This window comes from Podarcis erhardii, assembly GCF_964252035.2.
Source record: "Podarcis erhardii genome assembly, chromosome: 1".
Classification (NCBI taxonomy): Eukaryota; Metazoa; Chordata; class Lepidosauria; order Squamata; family Lacertidae; genus Podarcis; species Podarcis erhardii.
In genome coordinates this window covers 27,662,674-27,685,144 of record NC_138497.1, presented here as the reverse complement: position 1 = coordinate 27,685,144, position 22,471 = coordinate 27,662,674, and the positions used below count along the sequence as shown (strand labels likewise).

At 40.6% G+C, this 22,471-nt stretch overlaps 1 long non-coding RNA gene across 2 annotated transcripts; it reads right to left on the bottom strand.

Annotated features, from left to right (window-relative positions):
* Positions 1 to 116: 116 nt before the first annotated feature.
* On the bottom strand, positions 117 to 21,815 carry LOC309345441. 2 transcript variants are annotated; one of them, XR_014158234.1, is made up of 3 exons: positions 21,397 to 21,815; positions 3,627 to 3,779; positions 117 to 331 (listed from the first exon to the last, which is right to left on the bottom strand). It is a non-coding gene; the product is annotated as an uncharacterized lncRNA (long non-coding RNA). The 2 variants fall into 2 exon arrangements; XR_014158235.1 differs by lacking the exon at positions 21,397 to 21,815 and adding an exon at positions 4,592 to 4,760.
* Positions 21,816 to 22,471: the final 656 nt, after the last annotated feature.

Here is a 22,471-nt window from a genome sequence, read left to right as displayed (position 1 = left end):
TTATTGCTCCACTCAAGAGCATCAAGAAAATAAACAAAGCCGGAACAAATGAATCCAATAGAAACACATATTAAAATACATCCATACATTATTTTATAGACATGTACGGCAGTAATTTCACTTATGCTGTCCTTGGTTAAATGTTCATGCTATCCTTACAGGCTCTCTGGTTAGATTTAAGGAGCCATAACAACACCTTCTCCATTCTCCGTCTCTGACTAGCTCATCAGGGAATACGGGTCATGTCAATTACTTTCAGTCGGTTCACTGTGACTATCCCTGAACGAAAACTCCTGGGATTTTGCGGGTATACAAAACGAATCTGGAGAGCCTGTTCAATGTGGAGAAAATGCATGGAAACATTAAAGACTGATCTCCGTTGTACTAGTGTTAGACTCCACCTATGACCTCTTACTATAATTAAACACAGTACTTTCAAAGGACAATTAGAGTGGGAGGTTCTGGCATTGTCAAATGTATTTATTTGTATTATTAATGGTAGTATCCAACTAAATAGATCCACTAGCACAAGAATTTCTGCTTGTGCAATGGAACTTCCTCTCCTGTCTCCATTTGCCCTTGTTCCTTTCTGAAATCTGCTCCAGAAGATTTTGGGGAAATCCCAGAGCAGATGTAGGGGGTGGAGCAGGGGGGCTCACAGAGAAAGGAGAGAGAAGGGACATTCCCTTGTGCAGCTAAAAGTCCTTAGTGGCTAAATAGTTGGTTAGTTAAATTTTACATCCCAGCCTTTCTCCCAAAGGAGCCCAGGGCAACAAACACTAAAAGAGTAAAACAATGGAATTAAGAAACAAAAACATTTTAAAAACATCTAAAAACATTTTAAAATACAGTGGTACCTCAGGTTACAGATGCTTCGGGTTACAGACTCTGCTAACCCAGAAATAGTACCTCAGGTTAAGAACTTTGCTTCAGGATGAGAACAGAAATTGTGCAGCGGCGAGGAGGCCCCATTAGCTAAAGCGGTGTTTCAGGTTAAGAACAGTTTCAGGTTAAGTACAGACCTCCGGAACGAATTAAGTTCTTAACCCGAGGTAGCACTGTAGTCACATACACACAGAGCCAATAATGTAAAGGTTGTAAGGATCAGTATCTACTAGCTACCAGATGCCTAGGTAAATGAGAATGTTATTAAGTTCATCCTGAAAGTTAATAATAAGGGAGACAGATGCACTTTACCATTCCACAAAAGGGACACTGCCACCAAGAAGGCCCTGTCATGGGTTAGCATCAAGTAGCCAGTGCTCAGTGGTGACACTACCAATAGGGTTTCGTCTGCTGATTGTAGGGCCTAAGGTCATTAATAACACTGATTGTGGTTGCATACCTTCCAACATTTTCCCAGTGAAAATAGGGACACCAAATTCCATAACAATAATTTTACTATTTATACCCCACACATCTTACTGGGTTGCCCCAGCCACTCTGGGCAGCTTCCAACATATATAAAAACATAATAAAACATTAAACATTAAAAAAAATCCTATACAGGATTGCCTTCAGATGGCTTGGTGGGTCAGATAACTCCACATCCTCCAACACTTCTCCAGTGAAAATAGGGACATCCTAAGGAAAAGTGGGGCATTCTGGGATCAAATCAGAAACCAGGACAGCTTCTCTAAATCAGGGATGTCCCTGGAAAATAGGGATACTTGGAGGGTTTGTGATTTCCAGGACCGAAATGTTGATAGGAATTTTACTCACAGCAATGAAGAGTAATTTGATGCCATGGCCTTTGGCTACTGCAATAAAGTTTATGATGGAAATGACAAAGAGTATTTCATCTCCCATTTTGCTGTGTCTTGTTTTCATGGTGCATGGTACTTTTTAGAAAGTACAGGAAGGATCATGCTCTACAGGGGAACAGGCAGGAAACATCAGGGGAACAGAGGTTGGACTTAAACTCCCATTAGCCCCAGTCAACACACGCAGTGGTCAAGGATGATGGGTTTTGTAGTGTGTAACAACATCTGGAGAGCTACAAGTTCACTATGCTTGCTTTATACAGTATATTTCTAGATAGAAGCTATAGGGAGATGAGCAGTGGACCTCTCTGGAACTGGCTTGGGCATGATCACTAATAACGAAGCTCAAATCACACTGTGGCAGCCCTCTAAGCATGGATTTCATTCAATTTATTTCCATTAATCTGAATATGGCTGAGATGACCAAGTAGAAGCGCTGGGTGGATTACAGATAGTTTGTTCAGAACTGTTTTAAGAAGAATGCATAGAGGAAACTCTCTGTGTTATGTCACCTTGAACACAATAAAGCCTCATTCATCTAGATCTCTTCAATATGGGTCCATTTGAGGTGGGAAAGGCACATATTTTATGTCCCCCATTGCTCTATAGCTATATGCTTTATGTGTCTATCTATTTTGGAGGCCTTTCTGTTGCATACAAATTTTGTAGCATTCCTGGTGACTGGATGTGAATGAGGCTGTGCTCGATTTGAAAGGGAAAATAGAAGGGATTGGTAAGAGAAACCATTTTTTAAAAATGCTTTACGGTTCTTGTCACATTCATCCTCACAGGTATAGGCAGGGAGAAAGCAATTTGTCCAAGGACACAGGATGATCTTCATGGATGATGGGGAGAATGGGCTTCAGGTTGCCACGTTTAATTGTCATGTTCAATGCAACATGCTATTGCTGGTGCCCTATTGCCCACAAGCCATAAAATAAACTTGTTCGTTGTGCCAGAAGTTGTTGTTCCCCAAAGGACTTATATGTGATCTAAGAAGCAGTGAATAAATACCTTCATGCCAGTTCTAGAACTTTCAAGATATTCAAGCATCTTCATATGCCTAAATCTTTGTAAAAACAAAGGTCGATCCAAACAATGAATTTTTTCTGCCCGCTCTGCCAAGTGTTTATATTACGGTTTGTTTATATGCCGCCTTTTGGCTAAAAAAGGCACCTGAGGCAGCTCACAAAGAACTGATGCACAAATACAAATATATGAAAAATACAAATGCTAAGCAAAGAAAACAAAACAAAACAATAACATTTCAAGAGTATTAAAGCCCAAATACAAAAAAAATTAAATACATGATCCCCCTCAAAACTTATACAAAAGCAAAAGTGAAGCAATGGACGCACCATGGAGGAGAAATTTGATCCAGTTCACAGTTAAAGCTGAATGTATCAAACTCACACTTTCAGAAACAAAATGAGAACACAAAAGGCATCCTCCAAAATTCACACTTATCCAATTTTGTGATGCTGTTCTCCAGCCAAGTGGAGGGGAAAGTGTGCCTAAAAATCAATATATTCATGAAATTAACACAAAAAATGTATTATAGTAGGATAAAGGGTTGCACAAATGTGTGTGCTAGTCAAAACTACATACAAAAATGAGTTTATTAGGGGAATTCATACTAAAATGCTTTAGAATTTTCTGGGAGGGAGGGATTGCAGATTGCTGCGGAAATGTGGGGAACTGAATTGAAGATTGGGAAAATGAGACCATTCCATTCCTACTCAACAAAGAAAGAAAGAAAGAAAGAAAGAGAAGAAGAGAGAAAAGTCACTTCACAACAAATTGATTTCCCAGCTGCTTCTCCTTCCCCCACCTCTGGTGCTCTAATTGTGAGTTTATTCTTACAAACGTATGTTTGGAACCCCACAGCGAAGGAAAGTGGTGTCAGGGCGAGGGGACAGTCCACGGTGGAGAAACAGCAGGCTCAGCAAAGGTTCAGTCATTCGTACACCCACTGCGTCTGTGTTATAAATCAGTCCATCCCGGAGGACCTTTTCTCTGAAAAATGAGAAAAAGAAACCATCAGGGTCATGTTAAACACACAGGCACATTTAACTAATTCCTGAAAGGTAGCATCCATTGAAAAGCAGCCTCTAAAACAGATCTGGCACAGATTTGGCTGTGCTGTTTGAAAAGAGAATGGGAGAATAAATGGGCACAGCTTTTCTGATGTGCCCTCCTTACATTTTCTGCTCATGATTAACTTGATGTATGGAGCCTTCTGCTTTCATCAAAACAAACCACCTCCCTGCCCCTAAATCTCAGAATCCCATGAAGGGTGACTGTTTGACTTTTCTATACTCTTCAAAGTTACTTCACTTTGTCAGGACAAAATGTTTCTCCGTCTCTGTGATTTCCTTTTTCATTTCTGAGGCAATACCACCATAGCCCATCCCTTTCCCTCCTTTTCTTTCTTATCCTCTTCCTTTCGCTCCCTGAAATCTGATCTTTGAAGAGGATTGGACAAGGTGTGTTATCTTTGTGGACTTCAAACACCCAATGCTTCTTGGGAAGATATGAGCTGTTTGATCTCACTCTACACCTCTCCCCCTCTCCCTCTTTGTGTTTTTCATTTCCTTTTCTAATAGTGCTCACACCATCCCTTTCCCCAGACCTTTTGTTCTTCTCATAATCCTATTCTTTTATTTCTCTCATAAACTCATTTCACCTCACAGATGCCTCCCACTATGCAACCCTCCCCCCCTTAATAGTGATGCCTGCTACTATGATACTGAGCTGCAGTTTTTCCCATTGATTCAATTCTCTGAATTGTGTTCAAGAGCCTAGAAATGAAATTAGGAAACCTTTACCTTTCTGTTTAGCAGGTTGTGCATGATAAATTAAATTATTTGTATATATTAGCAAGCTTATATATTTCAATGGATGACCTATGAAACTTCTGTAAGCAACTTGTGTGTGATGTCCTCAGGTAGGGGTGGTGTGGGGGGTTGAGACATGACTGTGTCAGTTATGCAGCTACGTTCCCTGTGGGGAACTGAATCATACAGCTAAACCCTCCGGAAAGCAGGGTTGAAGTCACCGCTCATAAGCTGAATGATGTCATAATTAAGTTCCATGAATGACAGGTGGGTTGTCCCTCTTAACCGTCAGACCTGGTCCATGGGTCTGGCAACCAATACGGATCTGGCCTGTTAGGGCAAAAAACTTCTCTACCCTGATCTACAGGATACCTCAACCAGACGATTCCTGTTTCCCCATCTACCTACAGTACTTACCCCAATACTTTTCACCACACTACCATTAATGCAGGAGCAATATTATAACTCTCCTATTGAATTATTAGGCCTTGCTTCAGGTTTCCTTTTTGTGTGATGTTCAGCTTCGTGGGGCCCATAGCAGCTGGATCAAGCAACCCAGCAATGCTTGCCAGGCAACTTCCATGTAGGACTTCAGATATGGAATTAAATTTTATTTGTTCTCTCAGACTTTTTTTAATTTAAAAAGTTAAACTTTTAAATTGCCTCCTTCATTTTTTTTTTATTTTTTTGTAGATCGCTACTGCCATTATTTAAGAGACACAGATGGCGCTGTGGGTTAAACCACAGAACCTAGGGCTTGCCGATCAGAAGGTCAGCGGCTCGAATCCCTGCAATGGGGTGAGCTCCCGTTGCTCAGTCCCTGCTCCTGCCAACCTAGCAGTTCGAAAGCACATCAAAGTGCAAGTAGATAAATAGGTACCGCTCTGGCGGGAAGGTAAACGGCATTTCTGTGTGCTGCTCTAGTTCGCCAGAAGCGGCTTAGTCATGCTGGCCACATGACCCAGAAGCTGTACACCGGCTCCCTCGGCCAATAAAGCGAGATGAGTGCCGCAACATCGGAGTCAGGGGTCAGGGGCCCTTTACCTTTACAGTGGTGCCTCGCAAGACAAAAAGAATCCGTTCCGCGATTCTCTTCGTCTAGCGGTTTTTTCGTCTTGCGAAGCAAGCCTATTAGCGGATTAGCGCTATTAGCGGCTTAGCGGCTTTTAGCAGCTTTTAGCGGCTTATCAGCTTAGCGGATAAGCAGATAAGCAGCTTAGCGGTTTAGAAAAAGGGGGGGAGGGAAAAAAAGTCGGAAAAACTCGCAAGACATTTCGTCTTGCAAAGCAAGCCCATAGGGAAATTCGTTTTGCGAAGCGCCTCCTTTCGTCTAGCGGGTTTTTCGTCTTGCGAGGCATTCGTCTTGCGGGGCACCACTGTACTGCCATTATTTCAGCTGTCATATACTTGTATGGAACTTTTCTGTTTCTTTATTGTACATCTCATTAAATGCCTTTTTAGGAAGCAAAGTGATACATAATTTTAAGAATGTATAATGTAGCATGCAAGTGTGGAGTACTGCCTTAGGATACTAATTCAATTCCCTACTCAGCCATGAAGTCCACTGGATGACCTTGGGCCAGCCACCATCTCTCAGTCTAACCTACCTCACAGAGATGGTCTTTGAGGGAAGAGAACCATGTGCACTGCCTTGAGTCCCAGGATATTCATGTAATAAAATGAACATATAATTGTGACATGGAACTACTACATCCAGTGGCGTAGCGTGGGTTGTCAGCACCCGGGGCAAGGCAAGTGATTTGCGCCCCCTAACCCGTGGATTTGCGCCCCCTAACCCGTGGATTTGCCCTAACCCCAGAAGTTGCGCCCGGTGCGGCCGGCCCCCCCTGCACCCCCCACGCTACGCCACTGACTACATCTTTCTATCTATCTTTCTATCTCTTCTCAGTTTTATGATTCCCATTCCCTGAAATGTCAAGAGGTAGGAAGCATGAGCAGTCTTGCTTCTCAGATTATTTTATTGCTACTCCCTTCACCCGCAGCTGCAGTAGCCATTACAGACCCTCATCCATCCATCCATTCACCCAAACCCAACTTCAGAGAATGCTACGAATTGCAAGCCAATTGAATTTGATATACTTGCCCCCAAAGAAATGTATTTAAAGTCTGAGATTGCCTTCAACTCACAGATTTTAAAGAATAACCTTGTTTTCCCCAGCCTTCCGGTTCATTATGAAGTAGCAGGGGGCAGGCAGCTCAGTCAATCCTCAGGCCCGATGTGTCATCTTCACCTGGAACAGAATCAGTGTCCTAGCCTTCAGAGGCTCCGGGCTACAACAGTCATATGGACAGCAGCAAAACACTGGACACGGCAAACATATTTTGCTTGTGTCCATATTTCTCTTGCCCTTGTTACATGAAATGTCTTTCTCGACTGTTGACCAATTACAAAGGGGGGGAAAGCCAGTTGTTTCCAAACGATGCTATTAAAAAGCAAAATGACCCGTCTTGCACCAAATGGCAAACTCCCCAAAGTGATAAGTAAACTTGCATTTTCTTGAGCACTCTGTTTGAGCTAATAATTTACAAGAGCATGAAAATAGCTGCCCTGACAAAGTCTCTGGCTGGTCAAAATACAAACCCAGCCTAATGTCTGGGCTGTCACACTCCAGAATAATGTACATTTCTCCACTAACAAATCAAACTGCTCTGTTCTCTCCCTTAGGCAACCTTTTCTTTATTACCGTCTACAGCTGTCTGCTGAGCCAACTTTTCAGTTTGGTACAATGACCCAGTGGTATTCTACTGTAAATTCCCAAAGCTTATTCACTCTGTCTTCTGAGCTGCGAGTGTTGGTGGAGAAAGGGGCTTTATTTTTATTGTGACAATAAATTCTCCTTGTGAGAGAACCAAGCCCTTTCCTAGTAGCACCGTAGGACAGAATGAGGGCCCAGAAACTGTGGAAAACAAAATGTTCACAATAGAAGCAACCGACTGGTAGGGAAAACAAGAGATTTGTTATCCTGACTGGACAATATTGGCAAAGGAGATCATGAGCACCTGCTTACAATACATTCTTGGAAATCCACGACTGTTGATACAGAATGTGAGCCTCCCCCAGGAAGCAAAGTGGTAAATGCTAGATCAGAAGTGAGGGAAGTTTTCTAACCTGAGGGCCACATACCCTCTCAGGCAACCTTTCAGGGTCCACATTCTAGAAGGATGTGAATCTTACACAGCAATCCTGGAAATTTGCTAAGGCTGAAAGAGAAAGCGATTGGCCCATTAGCTCAGCAGGAATTTGAACTTGGTTCTCTCCACTCTGCCCAAGGCTGTAGTCCAGGTAGCTAATTGAGGGTCCTCAAGATGTTATTGATCCCCAACACATCTCAGCCTCAATCAGCATGGTCAATAGTTGGGGTGATGTGGTTCCAAAACATCTGAAGGCCACCATTTTGGCCATGCCTGCTCTAGCCACTTTACTACTTAGCCACTAAAGCTGAACGGGTCATAACTTTTGTGGAATGGCCGGAAGCTGCACGGGATGAGATCAATTCCAGTTATCGCATTTGTGGATAACCAAGTCCATTCTTGTGTTCCACATGACTTAACAGGAAAGCAGATTATTCAGAAAGTTCAGCTTACATGCTGGTTAGCCTGCTGCTCACAATGGTAATATTATTTCTTCTTTTTTGCAGGTCAGTCAAACATCAGGCGGAGACTCTGAAGCTGCTTCTGGACTTAGGAACACCCCTTTACAACAACTGAACATATAGTTTATTGATATTCTGCTAGAAAAGCATTCTAATAATAGTGTTCTAGATGAATGTAAAGGTCTGGCTACTGAAGTGAAATAAATGTAGCATCCGTCGATGTGCTCATATTTGAATTATTTCATATCTCCACAGAAAGCAGTGAGTTAAAATTGATGCATAAAGTCATGATGCTGAATATTTGATTTTTTAAAAAAATGTGGTAATGGTTGTAGTAACTAGTAGACCCCTGTGTATAGGGAGGTATATTAATAATAATAGTAGTAGTAGTAGTAGTAGTAGTTTTTGGATCACTGTTGAGGAGGGGAAGCACATACCTTGAATGAATGCACACAGTGGGTGGTAATAGACTAGGGTCTCTCCTCATATCTCATACCCTGCTTTTTGAGGACTGAAAGGCGAGGTACAAATGCATTTGTATGTAAAATGAATATAAAACAACATTTTCTATTCCTGTGAATTGGACATGAAACATGAGCCTTTAGAAGAGCATAGCCCTACAGATTTGGAGAACTACATCTCATCATCTAATCCACCTTTCTCTGCTGTTACATGGAAGTATATGTAGGAAGTGACCCACAAACCTTCCGTTCCAATACATGGCATGTTCACAAATGCATTATGCTGAGGTTCCGGAGTGGAAAGTTTCTCATTTTTTATTTGCCAGTGCAAAATAGTTTTGCCAGCCAGTTAGCTGAATATTTTTATTAAAATACCCTGCTGAAACTTCCAGCTTCATATTTGGTCATTAGCTGAGTAACCTGGCAAGGTAATACTCTGTAGTTAATGACCTTATTTTATGTCCTTTAATATTCTTTGTTCCTACAGGGTTGTTTACGGCAATGAATAAAATTATATGATCCATGCATAAGATCAAGGAATAGAAAACAGAGCAGTGAAATTAATGTATATTTATCTATACCACAGCTGAAGAAATATGGATGGACGTTTTGATGGGTAACAAAACGAATTAAACCAAAATTAATCACATAGTAACTATGTCTGATATAATAAACAATTTTTTCAGGAGGACCTCATAGATACAGGCGCCATAACCACACAGTCACTTGATGCTGGGCATTCCATTCACTTTGAGGATGTTGCCAAGGTTGGCCACATGAATTATTTGGAACAATTCCAGCCAAAGAGTCCTTGAAGTTCTACCACAGTTGCTCGAATGAGTGGCTCAATGGGAAAGCTGGCTTTATTTATTTCCTTAATTTTTAAAGGCAGTTTTCACCTGCTCTTCATTAAAGTAAATACAAAATTGTAATAATAAAGCCATTTTAAAAGCAAATAAGAACAGTAAATATTAAACAAATCCCAAAACAGTTCAGAAGGGTGGAAAAAAAATCCTTTTTTGTTTTCTCCTGCTTTCCAACTCAGGCATGTGGGTGTCCACAGCAGAAATATCAGAGTGGAGGTGTGTATTCAACTTTATAGTCAATGGTTGTGCAGTCTATGTACCTGTGTACACAAACATTTAGGTTGCACACTTGCAAATAATATGCATATTGCATTCAATGGATGTACAGTCCATGCACCTATTTGCAAAACATGGGAGGTACAAATCAACAAGTGTACACTATTTTACTCAAACACATGCACATGCATAGAATAAGTGTGCACTCATGTTCAGTGTAATGTGTGAATAAGCCTGAACCTCTGTTTGTAGTACATATACAGTAGTTCTACTATAGGTATACACATTCTAGATCTAGGGTTCTAAGATCCTAGCCTAGGATCCTTTCTTTTCATTTTATCAGGTATTAAACTTGTGTGTGACCCACGGAAGACAACCCCAATCTTGTAGGCCAATTCTCTGAGATTACTATATTCAATGTGGAACTTGAATCTTGAGTTTTTGTTAACAAACAGTTTGAAAGACCTTGGTCTCTGGTAATTTTTTTCATCATCTCCAGAATATTGCATTCTTTTAAATCACAATTCTTAACATGCCTACACAGAAGTCAGACCCAGTGGTTTCATTGAGGCTTACTCCCAAGTTAATGGTTAGCCTTAGAATGCAAGCCAGAGCTTTTCAGGATTGGAAGGTATATGTAGAAAGTGAAGTTCTCAGTACCTTAAAAGTCCTCCGTTCTCCTAAAAGTCAATTGGCTAGTGTCTGCCAACAGAGACACAGCCAAAGGCACTATAGGTTCCAAAAAATAGAATTAGCTCACTGGCATTAAAAAAAAAATAGACATTGAAAGTGACAACATTATCCTTAGTTTTATGTTAATTCCTCTTCTGCTGTGCATAACAGCCAACCCATTTTTATTTAAGCTTTTAGTGATGTCAAAGAACCCCCAATGCAAATCTTGGTTTATACTTACAACGAATAATATCCTCATCTGTTGCTTACATAAGCTTCACATAAGCACAGGTTTCTCATTAAAGGGAGGGTACCCTTGGAGGATGTTACTACAACTGAGAGCTGTAACTTAAGAGGAAATAGAAGGTTTTCTACAGATAAATCTATGACCATAGGTGGGAGGAATCCTTTTTCTTGATCCCAATGAGTTGCAAATAAGGAAACAGACCAGAAACCACAAGATATACTGAATTACCGGTAATTGGAAGCCAGTAAGCTTCTTTATTCATTCAGCTTCTACAGAAAACCCATTCTAGAATATTCTGTTTATCCCATGAAATGAAAGCTTACCTCTATGGAAAATAAATGTGAAGTTTTAATACTTATATTTATGACTTTTGCGTGTTGAGGTCCCCAGGGCCACCCCAATAACTCACACATCACACAGAATTTTTTGTTTAAGGTTTTTGGCATAATTTTGGCCACAACTTTATTAAAATACAAAAATGTGAGTGGTTGCGTAGGCATTGGTTGCGACTATCTGCCCCCACCATGGGGGACAGACTGACATTCCACACGATGCGAAAGTCAGAAAAGGGGAATACACTTGGGGGTAGTGATGGAGCAGGGAACCTGCCCTCAGCCCTCCCCAAATGCAACCAGGAGCTCATTGCTATGGCCCGAGCCCTCTTGACAGAGTGGACAAGCAATAGTTAGCCCCCAGTTCCTTTAACGGAATCCCTTGCAGCAGCAGCATTAAAGGGGCAGGCACAGCCAATCCATGCCTCTCAACCAACCAAACCATAAACCAATACCTAACCGCAACCTTACAAGTTGTGACAATTTGCTACGCAGTAGGCAAAAACCAAATGGCCCCAGCCAATCAGCCAAATGGACAAAATTCCTACTGGGCCCCTGCCCCAAGAGCAGATGACCCCATGACAGGCATAGCAAGGTCAAAGCGAACAACCCTAATTCTAGGGGGGGGGGGGACAGGCAATCCGATGCATGGGAGAAAAGAGGAAGCCCTAGGCTCGTGCAACGAGTTTTAGCATTTCTGGCTGTCAATCAACAAATGGCAACATTAACTTCTTCCCAACAATAAGGGAAGCCCCAATCACATCAGTGGCCAACAATCAATTAGTCAGCCCCCAACTTTGGAGTGTCCTGGTGGCCCCCACCGCAACACGTGCTCTCCATGAAGGAGAACACGCTTTACCCAACTTGACCAGTTACAAGGGTGTTCATTAAAATCTATTATTATTATTATTATTATTATTATTATTATTATTATTATTATTATTATTATTATATTTGTATACCATCCTATACCTGCAGGTCTTAGGGTGGCTCACTTATTAAATGAATGGCAGGTGCCTGAAGCCTTGAAAAAGGCAGGTGTTGTAAGATCTGTATGGAAAATAATCCCCCCCCCTTACATTTCATAACATTTATACACCTCTTGATTTAAGAAAAACCCTCAAACCGGTTTATAAAAGATAAAACAGGAAAATCAAGCAAAACTCAGAACCATATTTTAAAACATGCAAAAGTTAAAATATTAAAACACAATAAAATTACCTCATGGTCATTTTCTAAGCTGAAAAATCACAGGATGGCACTCTCAAATATTTCATTTCCAGATGGGAGTGAGTTATGGCACATTATCTTTCAGCTCTGTTGGAAGCAGTTGATTTTTCTGGACCTATTTCAATCTGGCTCGGCCCAAATGGACTTTAGGCTCCATTTAGTGAACAGTGCTCTACAGGGACTTCCGGAGGCGGTGCGAACGGCAATGACGGTCCTCTTCCTTTAGCGAAGGGGAAGCTCCGCGGAAAACGGGTCGTCCGCTACGGCGAAGCGGAGACCCGCGTCGAAAACCCACAGGTAGCAAGAGCCTGTGGTCCTGGGACTCGGCGGGTGCCAGAAGCGGCTCCCGAAACGCAGAAGGAACCCCGTAAGGGGCTCCGGAACGTGGAGGGGGTTCGCGGTGCTGTGAGTCGATCGCTATTCCTCTGGAGTGAAGCCGCACAGCCGCTGTCGGTGAGCGCTGACCTTTTTTCCTGGAAAGACTTGATTTAAAAGCAACAACCCGTGAGTAAAAGGGGACTATAAAATTTGAGCCTAAATTACTTTTAAACCTGGCTGAAAGCGGAGAGATGCAAACAGGAAGTCCGTCTTCCGCTGTCGCTTAAACGTCAAAGCAAAAGATTTGGACGTTTGGAGCCTTTGAAGAGGCGTTAAAAGAAAGACTGATCTGTGCATTCAGTGAAATTGTTTATGTGTAAAGTGAAGACCTAGTTTAATTTTGTGATCTATTCTTTATATGGACTGTGCTAAACTTCTTCTTTTGGAACTATATTTTTTTATTGAAAAACCCAGGTATTGGGACTGCCTGAACAATAGAACTATCAGACTGCAGACTTTGACACTTTGTAACTGGGACTTGCTATAATCTGAGTGCTTATGGACTTGATATTTTGAAACACCACTGTGGCACTTGTCAGAGACAAAGTAATGCTTTTTAAACCAACTCTGCTAAATATAATTTAACTGAAGGTTCCTGGAAGCTAAATTGGATTTTACTGACTTTTATGGACTTGGCTTTTTCCCTTAAGACATTATGAGCTCCCTCTAGAGGATTTTGGACTTACAGACGTGACTTAACTTTACTTTCTCTTTCCTTTCCTCCTATTTGACTGTTCACTCTCTGGGCTGTTGTATTCCCATGGGAACAACTTGGCCTGACCTTGACTGCTAGACAAAATTGGCATGAGTGGCGCAAGAAAAAAAGAGGCTAGAGTTAGAACCAGACAAACAACTTTAGCCTTAGACTCACAGGCACGCAGATCTTCTGTTCCTACTCTGCCGGTGGCAGGGGAAGAAGAAACTGAGCATTTACAAGTGGAAGATATGGCTGCAGGAGCATTAGGCCCAACTTTAGAGAAAATTCTGGAAAAATTGGAAACTTTGGACAAGAAAGTAGATGAACAAACGGCCAAGATTGATCAAAATGCAGCCAGTTTAAATAAAATAACTGACCAAGTGGCCCAGAACGTACAAGCAATTGGACAGTTATCGGATGCCACTGCAGAAAATCGTACATTGGCTGAGGCAACTAGCCAAAAAGTTGAAAATTTAGAACAAGAGGTTATGCCACTGTACAAACAAGTTGGTGAGCAGCAGTTGTATTTGTCTATGATAGAACTGCGGAACCGGGAAAATAACCTGATTGAGGTCGATACCAGAACTTGAACAAGGAAACTTAATCGAGTTTCTGACCAAAGAATTTTCTAAATTTTGGCTTCTGGAAGAGGGAAAGGATTTTAAAATTGTGTCGGCCTTTAGACTTGGAAAGTTCGCGAGGAAAGATAAGCCCAGAGACTGTTTGATAACCCTGAGATCGAAGGAGGAAAGAGATAAAATATTAGGCCTATACTACGAAAAGTCACTGGACATTTTGGATAGAAGAGCTGAAATTTACAAAGACATTCCGAAACAGCTTCTGGACCTTAGATCCACCTATTTGGAATTGGTTAAATTATTGAGGAGCAATTCAATCATCTTCAGGTGGGAATTTCCACAGGGCCTATCCTTCACCTTCAGAGGGAAGAAGGTTAAAATTAAAACAGCTGAAGATAGAGATAAATTTTTGATTGCCTACGGAGAGGACCTTCAAAAAGGGATTGAAATACTGACAAGGCCTGGACCACTAGCTGCACCCCCACCTTCGGAACCTGAAGATCCGGAAAAAAGGTACCACCACCAGAACAATAACAGATTTATTCAGGATGTCTCTGCAACTTTTGAGTTGGAATATTAATGGCTGCAATTCCCCGGAAAAAAGGAGGAAGATATTTCATATATTGAAAAAAGAACAATTGGACATTATTTGTCTGCAAGAAACACATGTGACTAGGCTCCATAAAAAAGTGTTAATAAATAAAAGATTAGGCCAAGAATTTATTTCTTCGGACAGAGTGAAGAAAAGAGGAGTGGTGATTTATGCAAAGGAGAGCCTGTCACCAAAATTTATATTTAAAGATGAACAAGGAAGAATTTTGGCAATTGAGATACAACATCAAGGAGAGAAGTTTTTAATACTAGGAATTTATGCACCAAATGAGGGGAAATCGGAATTTTACAAGAAGTTGCATGAGAGCATGCTGGATTATCTGGACTATGACAACATCATTATGATGGGGGATATGAATGGGGTGGTATCAACTAACATGGATAAGTCACAAAGCCAAAATGTAACAAAAGATGGCAGACTACCAAAGACTTTTTTCGAACTGACTGACAATATGGACTTGATTGACATCTGGAGGACAAAGAACCCCTTGGGAAGAGAAGGAACATTCTTTTCTGAAGCCCAACTGACTTGGACAAGAATCGACCAAATATGGATATCTAGAGGTCTGGCACCTAAGATCAGAAAGGTGGAAATCTGCCCAAAGACCTGCTCCGACCATAATGCAGTAAAATGGATATGAGACTACTACCAACTGGCTCCTTCAGATGGAAGATGAATGACAATTTGTTTCGAGATCAGGAGATTATTAAGAAGGCCCAAAAAGCTTTGAAAGATTATTTTGAGATAAATTTGAACACTACGGTGGAAAAAAGAATCATCTGGGATGCAAGCAAGGCTGTGATGAGGGGGTTCTTGATACAACAGAATGCGGTAAAGAAAAGGACACAAAATGAGAAAAAAGATAGGATTTTGGAGAAAATTAAAGAATGCGAGAAGAAATTAAGATCAAAACCGAAGTCACAACCGATTTTGAGAGAAATTAAACTTTATCAAGCGCAATATTCCAAACTGATAAACCAGGAAATAGAGTGGAAAGTTAAATTAATGAAACAGAGAACATTTGAATCGGCGAATAAATGTGGGAAACTGCTAGCATGGCAGTTGAAGAAGAGACAAAAAATGAATACAGTTACAAATTTAGAGATTGAAGGAAGAAACATACAGAACCCTATGGAGATTAGAAAGTGTTTCCAGAGATATTTCAAACAATTGTATACTCAAGGGCCGCAAGATGAGGCTGAGATAAAACAATTTTTGATAAAGAATGGACTACCAAAATTGTCACAAGAAAACAGATCAATCCTGAGTTGTAAAATAACGCGACAAGAGATTGAACAAGCCATTCAGAACATGCAATTGGGCAAATCTCCAGGGCCTGATGGGCTTACCTCCAAGTATTATAAGATATTGAAAGACTATTTGATACAACCATTGATGGAGGTAGGCAACAAAATTTTGGAAGGGAAGAAGGCGCCGGAATCGTGGAAAGAGGCCTTCATCACATTGATACCCAAACTGGAAACGGAAAAGACACAACTTAAGAATTACCGTCCCATCTCCCTTTTAAATGTGGATTACAAAATATTTGCAGACATTTTAGCAAGTAGATTTTAAAAAGTTCTAAACGAAGTAATTCATAAGGACCAGGCAGGCTTTCTCCCAGGTAGACATTTGTTTGCTAATACAAGGAACATTATTGATATCTTGGAACTTCTGCAAACAAATATTAATACAAAAGCTGTGTTAATTTTCATAGATGCGGAGAAAGCCTTTGATAATATTTCTTGGAAATTCATGAAGAAAAACTTGGAAGGGATGGGAGTGGGACGGGGATTCGAAAATGGGATAGATGCAATTTATTCAGAACAAAAGGCTAAACTGATAGTCAACAATGTGGTGACAGAAGAGTTTAAAATTGAAAAAGGAACACGACAAGGCTGCCCTATCTCCCCTTTGTTATTTATTTCTGTCCTGGAGGTGCTCTTGAACATGATTAGAGGAGACCGGTTGGTTGAAGGAATTCAGGTCGGAGCGAAACAGTACAAACTTAAAGCTTTTGCAGATGACCTGGTTTTGACTTTACAGGAGCCAGAATCTAGTACGAAAAGAGTATTACAATTGATTCAAGAGTTTGGTCGGGTGGCGGGATTTAAATTAAATAAGCATAAAACTAAGGTATTGGAAAAAAACTTGACAGTTACAGAGTCAGAAAGGTTTCAGAAAGAGACAGAGTTAAATGTGGTCAAAAAAGTAAAATACCTAGGGGTAAATATAACAGCAAAAAAATTGAATCTTTTTAAGGACAACTATGAGAAATGTTGGTTAGAAATTAAGAGAGACTTAGAAAGTTGGACAAGATTGAAACTTTCCTTGTTAGGCCGAATTGCCGTTATAAAGATACTGCCAAAAATGCTGTTTTTGTTTCAAACTTTGCAGATTGTGGACAAAACGGAGTGCTTTCGGAAGTGGAAGAGAGATATTTCCAAATTTGTCTGGCAGGGCAAAAAGCCCAGAATTAAGTTTAAGATATTAACTGATGCGAAAGAAAGAGGGGGCTTTGCCCTGCCAGACTTAAGGTTGTACTATGAAGCAGCAGCTTTCTGCTGGCTAAAAGACTGGCTGCTTCTCGAAAACACTGATATATTGGATTTGGAAGGTTTTAACAATGCCTTTGGTTGGCATGCATATTTATGGTATGACAAGGTTAAGATTCATAAGGCGTTCAAGAACCATATTGTCAGAAAAGCAGTGTTTAATGTCTGGACAAAATACAAAGACTTATTGGAAAGCAAAACTCCGAGGTGGCTTTCACCATTGGAAGCTAAGGCCCGGAAAAGACTCAATATGGAGGCTAAATGGCCAAAGTATTGGGAAATATTAGAAAAAGATGGAGACAATTGGAAATTGCAGAGTCAGGAGAAAATGAAAGACAAAGTGTGAGATTGGTTACACTATGCTCAGATTAGAGAAGTTTTTAAACATGACAAAAAGTTAGGATTCCAGGTGGAAAAATCGAAATTAGAAACGGAATTGTTAGAGCCTAAGACTAAGGTGCTTTCAAAAATGTATAACTTGCTGTTAAAATGGAACACACAAGATGAAATGGTTAAATCGGCTATGGTAAAGTGGGCACAGGATATTGGATATAACATCATGTTTTAGGATTGGGAGAGGTTGTGGACTACTGGGCTGAACTTTACTGCATGTAATGCTTTGAAAGAAAATGTTATGAAAATGATATATAGATGGTATATGACCCCAGTGAAACTTGCAAAAATATACCACTTGTTTGATAACAAATGTTGGAAATGTAAAGAAAATGAAGGAACATTCTTTCACCTCTGGTGGACTTGCCCTAGAGTGAAGGCTTTCTGGGAAATGATATATAATGAGCTGAAAAAGGTATTTAAGTATATCCTGCTGGGCATTGTCGGTCAGAAGGTGTTAAAGAAGGACCGAACATTTTTTATGTATGCAACAACAGCAGCAAGGATACTCGTCGCTAAGCATTGGAAAACCCAAGATCTACCCACACTGGAAGAATGGCAGATGCAACTGATAGACTATATGGAACTGGCTGAGATGACTGGCAGAATCCGAGACCTGGGAGAAGAGACGGTGGAAGAAGATTGGAAGAAATTCAAGACTTATCTACAAAAATATTGTAAATTGTATGAATGTTAAGAAGGATGCCAGAGTACAAACAACTAGGCACCATTGGGCTAGATGAAGTGAATTATGAAGATAAGCTAAATTTAAGAAAAGGTAAAGTTTTGGAAATTTCAGGTTATATTCAATTTTTTAAGATTTGAACAAAGGATATTTAAAATTAGAGATATAATATTGGAAAATTAGATAAGAAGAATAGAAACAAGGGAATAAATTTGCTGGATAAAATTTTATAGATAGGAACGCGGGAGCGGGAGATGTGAGGGAGTCCAAAGAAGTTAAGAAAATTATGTTAAGAGATGTGTTGTATTGTATTGTTTATTAGTATTGTAATTAAAATAAAACTGTTAATAAATATATTTTTTTTTAAAAAAAAAACCAGTGCTCTACAAAGAGATTTACGAAACCTGATCATCAGGTTTTGTGAAGTCCCTTGCAAAGGGAAACATCACTCTGGATGACAGTACAGCTGTGTGACTTCCTTTGTAGAATTAGTAATCATAATGTACCAAGGTGATTTCAAGATTAGAACACTGCCATGTGCTATACAGTGGTACCTCGGGTTACATACGCTTCAGGTTACAGGCTCTGCTAACCTAGAAATAGTGCTTCAGGTTAAGAAATTTGCTTCAGGATAAGAACAGAAATCATGCTCTGGTGGCGCGGTGGCAGCGGGAGGCCCCATTAGCTAAAGTGTTGCTTCAGGTTAAGAACAGTTTCAGGTTAAGAATGGACCTCCGGAACGAATTAAGTACTTAAACTGAGGTACCACTGTATATGTATGGGGTTATGGAAATTACAACAGATGCAAAATGCAGAATAGTAGGAATGCAGTAGCTAGATCTCTTCTATTGAGAAAACTTCAGCCTCCATCCTCATCAATCAGCCTACTCCAAGAGAGGAGTAGGAAACATTTGGCTCTCTAGATGTTGTTAGGTTCCAACTCCCATTGGCCCATCCAAAATGGTCAATAGTTAAAGATGAATGCCTGGAGGGCCACAGATTCCCATGCCTCCTTAGCATTTTCACTCATCAGTGAGCCAGGATTAGCTGAAACTTGCTGTTAAATGTTCACTTTGCCATTGCCAGGCTGGGTGCCTCATACTGTGCAGAGCAACCCTCAGAACTACCTGTTCTTGATTTGCTTTACGTACCAGAAGTGCCATGTAGATGGAATCAATTTACACCCTGATGTCTCAGCATTGATGAGCTACAGAGCCAATTTAGGTTCTATTTAAATGCATGAATAAGATGAAAGCTTTTTGAAATTAAGTGGTTTAGTTGTTTGTAAAGTAACACAGGATTTGATTTTTTTTTTTTTTAAAAAAAGAAAAATATATGAGTATATTATCTTGGAATGCTTCCTGTTCCTTATATATTTGAACCAGGGCTATACAGTTGAAGTTTCTCTTATGTATGTGTGACTACCTGGAATACAATTGCTATTTTAAAATAATTTTGAGCAACTTCCCCTGTGTGTACTTTAGTATAACGCTTGGAATCATGTTTTCATCTTGATACAATGAGATGAAACCAGCTAGCCAAGCCCCTCAGCCCGTGCTTTAAAAACAGTAATCTTGCAAGCTTTCATTCCTCAACCATTAATCCTGTTTCCTGTTTTTCTTGTTAGTCTGTTTCCTCAAACCCCCATTCATCCTCCTCATCTAGAGTAGTTCAGATATATTCAGTTTTGCAAGCTATTTTTGTGTGTATGAATGTGTATGATCTCTCCAAGCCCTCAGCAAGGCATCTGTAATGTTGTGTAATGACAGGATTAAGAAAGGAAAAATACGAAACTCATTGCTTTAGACTAACAATTTATTAGGCATTCATTACTGCCAAACTCAATGTGAGCCTATAAATTTGCATGCATTTTATTTTTTTTACTGATGTGACCCAATTAGAGAGAGAATTGAATTTCATTAAAACGTATATATACACTGCCTTTCATTCCAATAAAGAGCTTCTTTCCTCTGTGCCTTTCATGTCTTACTGAGGGTCTTCTTTCAAGAAAAGCTGCAGGCTGATGCATTGTGTATTTAGACTCAGATCTTTACCTTTCACTTCTGTCAATTCATTCCCCCCCTTCCCATTTTCTAGCGAGCCAGATGTGTCACTTTCAAGTATGAAGGATAATCCCTCTCGCTTCCACAGACATTATTGTTAGGTTCTTTGAAGTGTGATCAGCAAGAACATGCATGGATGAGTGTGTGTTCCTGCACTCACTCCAAAGCTTTGCAACTTCCACAATGCCCACCTTCTCCCTTATCTTCAATATGAGAGCATACAATGCGTATTGGGTCTTCTGCATTGTTCACAAATCTCCAGGGCATAGTCTCCTTTTTTTCTTTCTCTTTCTTTTTTTAAAGGCCTTTTTGTGTGACATTTACCTTGTGAAAGAGAAAGAATCATCTGGGGACTGCACTTCCAGATAGCTATAATTCTGTCCTAAGGGGGCATTTTAGCTAGTCCTGGTTACTGCCAGTCCATTTTGGATGTGTGTGTGTAATGTACAACCAATCAGTAGTGCTGGGCACTTGTGCCAAGGAGGGTGAGCTGGCATTACTGAAGCCTGCAGACTGCCAAGATTGAGCCCACGGATAGCGTTGGATTGTTCTGTATCACATTAGGCATGACTGAAGGGCAATCTGTCCAGAAGCCCATCAGAATTATGGCCCACAGTGCATTGGCTCCTAAATTTGGGCCTGAGGGATATTTGGCAGGGATTTAACAAGCATCATTCATTGGCCAAGGAAGGGAAATATGTTGGAACAGCCAGACCAGTGATGAAACCCCTTTGACAATAGGCGAAAGAGGTCATTAGGTAAAGCCTAGCTTCTGGGACAGGCCTGCTTCTTTGTCTAAATAACAAGGCAATGTGGTTTCTTGTTCATTGCCCATGCCTCACTTCCCCAAACATTGATGGCAGAAGCCAGGTCTCACAACGCCTCTCCCTTTTCATTGAATTTGTTCATTGTTGCAGTCTGGCATTTCATCTCCACACCTAGTGAGTCTTGGTGTTTGGAGAATTATTAATTTTGAACTTGTATGACATAAGCATGGCCTAAGTGATCATAATGGGATGGAACACAAATTCTATCTGTAGAATGCTGAAAGACGGACCATTTAGAAGAAGGTTGTGTAAGAAAAACACTCAGTTAAGCGAGCATGTGGCGTTTGCCTGTTCGTTTGAAAATGTCTGTACAGGGGGAGAGAAAGGGTTAATATGTAGACCAATAGGAAAGCCGGAGGCGGAGCCTACCTGTTTATAAAAGGGCTTAGCCCGAGGTTTGGAAGGTGGGTAGTTGGTTGGTTTTAGTGGGTTGGTTGGTTGGTTGGGAAAGGCAGTTGGAAAAGCAGTTGACAGACAGTTGGAATTAGAGAGACAGTTAGTGCAGTTGGTTCTTGTGTGAGGGGAGGTAAAAGAGTTAGAGACAGGATAAAATAAGGCTAAGAAGGTAAAGAGTTACAATGTTTTGAATGCAGTTAAAGTTTATTTGTGTCTGCAATAAACTACACTCTTCTTTGTTAAATTAAGAACCTGAGTGAGACTAAGTGATTTACTGGGGAGGACCTGGTTGGTGGCAGCGGATTAGTGGTGTACGGGTCAATAGTCCATGAGATGATTGGGGGCTCTGTACAAATGCCACAGAAACCAAATGCCTCTTCTTGTTTTTTGCCTCAGACTTGCCTTGTGTTGTTGTACAGTGGTGCCCCACAAGACGAATGCCTCGCAAGACGAAAAACCCGCTAGACGAAAGGGTTTTCCGTTTTGGAGGTGCTTCGCAAGATGAATTTCCCTATGGGCTTGCTTCGCAAGACGAAAATGTCTTGCGACTTTTTCTGACTTTCCCCCCTTCCCCCCCTTTTTCTAAGCCGCTAAGCTGCTAAGCCGCTTATCCGCTTATCCGCTTATCCGCTAAAAGCCGCTAAGCCACTAATAGCGCTCATCCGCTAAGCCGCTAATGGGCTTGCTTCGCAAGACAAAAAAACCGCTAGACGAAGAGACTCGCGGAATGGATTCTTTTCGTCTTGCGAGGCGCCACTGTATTTAGTTTCTCTCATTATCTTATTTTGTTACAGTTTTCTTTACTATAAGGGGGAAGTGGGGCAGATTGATGCAGAAAAATTCAATCTCATATTTTATGTACCAAAATGAGTCAAATAATTAAAAAAAATTGCTTTATGCATGGCATAACTAATCAATATTATAATAGCAATCAAAAGAACCATTGAAGTTAGAAGATAATGAGAATATAATGACTTGAGTAAAAAATGGATTTTGTATCATTCTGCCCCACCTATGGGGCACGTTGATACAGTGGATGGGGCAATTT